Below are 4,666 nucleotides of genomic sequence, written 5' to 3'. Positions count from 1 at the left end.
GAGAGAGAGAGAGAGAGAATTGAAGACACACAAAAACTTGTTCATAAGTGTTCATAGTAGCAATTTTAAACAAACACTTAATATTGTGTTACCATCACTATTGTAAGTGTGAGTGCACACCATGGCCCATGTGTAGACATCAAAGACAACTTTGCAGAGTCAGTTGTCTTCTTTCACTTTGGATGGGGCTCAGGCTGCTAGGCTTGTGCACTAAGGCTTTGTCTACCGAGCCATCCTGCGGCCCCTGTGGGGACAACTCTTAGTAGTAGCTAGGCGTTAGAGATGTACTAAGTACCCCCATGAGTGGATAAACAAGATGTGCTATAGTTATTCAGTGAAGTAGTATCTGGAGAGGGGAGCAAGGGGCAGGATCTGAGACAGCCTTGACCCCTATGATAAGTGAAGGAAACCAGTCCCAGAAGACAACTTACTATGTTGTCAGCTAACATTCTCTATAGAAGCCACATTTACTTGAGAGCAGCCTATCAAACCTTGGCTAACAAGAGCACTGCAGTTAAGGAGAAATGAGCCAGCTTTACACTGGGCTAACATCGTACCCTTCAAAAGGCATTCACTGTCACCACTGTGTCTGACCTAAGCCTCCTGACTTCTAGATAAAACTTCTGAGTCATATGACTAAGCTTCAAAGACTTTTTGCTTCCATCAGCCCTAAAGCCAAAGACTGCATAGCATCTGGAAAATATAGAAAGAATTTACCTGCCTTTCTATAGCTCACCAGATCTGATGGCCACACCAGTGTAATTGGCAAATATATTGACATATGTCCTTGTTTTGTGATTACCAAACTTTATTAAGTTCTTCTAAGTTGGAACATGCTGTCAGTGTAACTTCTTCACTTTATACTCCCAGGCCATGGTGACCTATATCTGACTCAAAATAAATTCTTATTTCATTATAAGAGTAGTTTTTAAGGTTGATTTATTTATTTTATGTATATGAATACACTGTAGCTGTACAGGTGGTTGTAAGCCATCATGTGGTTGCTGGGTATTGAATTTAGGACCTCTGCTCGCTCTGGTTGGCCCTGCTTGCTCTGGCCCAAAGATTATTTATTATCATAAATAAGTACACTGTAGCTATCTTCAGACACACCAGAAGACAGTGTCAGATATCATTACAGATAGTTGTATGCCACCATGTGGTTGCTGGGATTTGAACTCCGGACCTTTGGAAGAGCAGTCAGTGCTCTTAACCACTGAGCCATCATCTCTCCAGCCCATAAGAGCAGTTTTTATATTGACAGTGTGATTGAACCATATGAAATAATCAGAATGAGCAAATGCATCCTGAGAGAAGGGACCAGCGGTTGTGTTACACTGAGAAGGGACCAACAGTATTGTTACACTAAGAAGGGACCAGCAGTACTGTTACACTGGGGAAGAGAAGATGGAAGCACATGAGCTTGTCTGTGAGCCTGATGTTTCTCTGTGAGATGGTGAGAGTTTAATCTGATTTCTAATGGCGATCATACACTCACTCGGAGGGTACACTAAAATCCACTGAGCTGTGCTGTATGAACTGTTACTTAGCGAAACTGCTTTTAAAATGCCACATGTTAAATCCTAGCCCTGCTCATGGAAGGCAATGTCTTCCTGGAGAAGTCATTTACTCTCCCAGAGCCATCTCTGTGGAAACTGAGTTTTATTTAACTTCTCTCAGAAACATATTTTCCTCATTTGTTCAATATATGTTCCTCCTGCCCTCCTGAAAGGGAAACTAAACAGCTATATCTCAGCTAGATCTTCACCCTAAGTGATTATGAACAGTCAAGTGGCCATTGTACTGGGTACAAGTACTGGAGTAGCTCACTCAGACCCAGCAAGAAGGAGGCTCTTGGTCACATGAACACAGCTTGTCATGTAACAAGCCTTACTGTGAGCATTTTGTAAATGTCTCATTTATTCATCACAATAAAGCTAATACTATAATTATCCTCCTTTCATTTATGAGGAAGCAAAACCCAAAGAGTAGTTGTCTTACTCAGGGTCTCTATTCCTGCACAAACATCATGACCAAGAAGCAGTTTGGGGAGGAAAGGGTTTTTTCAGCTTACACTTCCATACTGCTGTTCATCACCAAGGAAGTCAGGACTGGAACTCAAGCGGTCAGGAAGCAGGAGCTGATGCAGAGGTCATGGAGGGATGTTTCTTACTGGTTTGCTTCCCCTGGCTTGCTCAGCCTGCTCTCTTGTAGAACCAAGACTACCAGCCCAGAGATGGCACCACCCACAAGGGGACTTCCCTCTTGATCACTAATTGAGAAAATGCCTTACAGCTGGATCTCATGGAGGTATTTCCCCAACTGAAGCTCCTTTCTCTGTGATAACTCCAGCCTGTGTCAAGTTAACACAAAACTAGCCTGTATAGTAGTAATACTTGCCTTGGGCCACAGATAGTAGTTAGTTGAACAAAGATTGACCCTCCAGCCATCCAGCGCCAGAAACTAGTCTCAGTAGCTCTCTGTCGTCCCTAAAGTGAACATTGTAATAGGTGTATACATAAAGCCTCTCTTAGACCCCAAAGTGAACATTGTAATAGGTGTATACATAAAGCCTCTCTTAGACCCCACCTCCCTTTATAAGAAGTAAGATACAAGTCACAGTAGAACTTACCAATCAATACCCTAGGGTACTTGCTGGAAGATTCTATTAACATAGTTGATTAAATACTAATATAATCTTCTAAATTAATTTGGCAATAAAATTCATTCTCTAACTTTGTAGATGCTTGGTGCACAAACTTTAAAATGCTAGATTGGAATGTTAGAATAGTTTCATTTCCCAATTGACTGGAGTTCCTTTAGTTAGCTTTGTTATAGCTAAAACAAGTAATTTAAAAAAAAAAAAAGTCTTTATGAGTATTTTGCCTGCATGAATGTCTGTGCACCATGTGTGCAGTGTGCAGTGAGCAGAAGATGTCAGATCACCTGGAACTGGAGTTACAGAGGGTTGTGGGCCACACTGAAGGCACTAGGGATTGAATCCGTGTTGTACAATTCAGTCATCTCTATATCACTGAAACAAGCAATCCTAATAATATTGAACACAGTAAAGCCTTTAATGATTTTGAACAAAATAAGACTATTTTAAAGCAAAAACGAAACAAACAAAACAAAACCCCCTCTCCTCACTAGGATTAACCATTCTCTCTCCCTCCCTTATACCTCCCTCCTCTTCCCCCCTTCTCTCTCCCCTCTCCCCTCATCTCTCTCCCCCTCTTACCTCCAGTTGCTTTAGTTTCTACTCAAATATTCTTTGTTCCTTTTTCTCTAGGATGAGTTTCCTGGTTCTTAGACCATGGGCTCCTAAAGAGAGATCTTTCTCCCTGCTTTGTCCCCCAGCCGCCTTACGTGAAGCACTTATATTAACCCTTACTGAAGTGGGTTAGATAGAATCAACAATTCTTCTATTTGTTTGTTTTCAGAATAATGAAAAGGAAGAATCCCTGAGGCTCCCATGCTAAATAGTGGCATTTCCCTTGATTCTTTTGTTTTAGAAAAGCTTCCTTTCGTTTTCAATTGCTAATTAATTTTTGAGTTTCAGTTAAAAAATTAAGCCAGGAGATTCCATAAAATTATATTTTTCAGTAAGTAAATTCTGAACTTGGATGAATCAATGAAATCGTGTGACTTTCTAGAATGATCTTTATTGTGGGACTATTTGTATCTTGATGTGCGGCGGAGGATGGGGTGCGGTGGGGGTAGGGGGAAATACAGTAGTTCAGCTCTCCCTTCTAAAACCTGGAAATTCAGGATGTGGTTGGAGGAAATCCCACATTTTAGAGAATCTCAGTCTTTTGTTCAACTGAGGAGGAAGTGGGAATTCTTGCGTTTGAGTCCCTAAAAACCACAGCCAAGAGCTGGAGAAATCCCAAGGGAAAGCAAAGGGCAGTGCCCCAGCTGCGTGACCTGCAGAAGCTCTATGGAGGCCGCTGTCTCCTCCTGTGTGCGGCTCCTACCGCCTTCCCTAGCCCTAAGGTGTGATAAGGAATCTCTGCCCGGCATTTCCCCTCTTTCCCTTTGCCCCAGATCTGGAGGTCACTTTTCTCTTTGTTTTAGGCGGGGCAGCTCTCCAAGACTGAAGCAACCCCTGAGCCTCTGGACTTCAAACTCCACGTGTGAGTGTTCGGAGACATCGCGAGTGAATCACTTATCCTGTATTTCATCAAAAGTTGTCAATAGTTAACATCCGAGGAGCTGCCCTGCTTCTGGAGACGTGGAAATCAGGACAATTTACCTTGATATTTTAGTATCAGTCCTCTTTTCCAGAGCCTGAGACTGCATGCAGGCTGGGCTCTGGGTGTGGCTCTTGGGTTGCTCCTCAGCATCCCCACAATGAAGCCTTAGGGCTAATGCGAGTGAGAGTGAGAAGCCAAATCCTCTAATGAAACCTCCTAAGACAACAGCCGAGGAGTTGGCCCAGTGGTTAAGGGCATTTGCTGCCCTTGCAGAGACCTCAGCTCTCTCTCTGCCCAGTACCTACGTGGTAGTTCACAGTCGGCTTGTAACTCTAGCTCCAGGGCATTCGGCACCCAATTCTGACTTAGCAGGTGTCAGGCATGCATGTGGTGCTCAGCCATCCATGCAAGAAAAACACGTATGCACATAAAATCTTAAACTGGCTTTAAAAAAAAAAAAAAAAAAAAAA

The sequence above is a fragment of the Mus pahari genome, chromosome 13 (assembly GCF_900095145.1).
Source record: "Mus pahari chromosome 13, PAHARI_EIJ_v1.1, whole genome shotgun sequence".
NCBI lineage: Eukaryota > Metazoa > Chordata > Mammalia > Rodentia > Muridae > Mus > Mus pahari.
The sequence above is the reverse complement of the archived record's forward strand: the minus strand, read 5'-3'. Positions refer to the sequence as shown.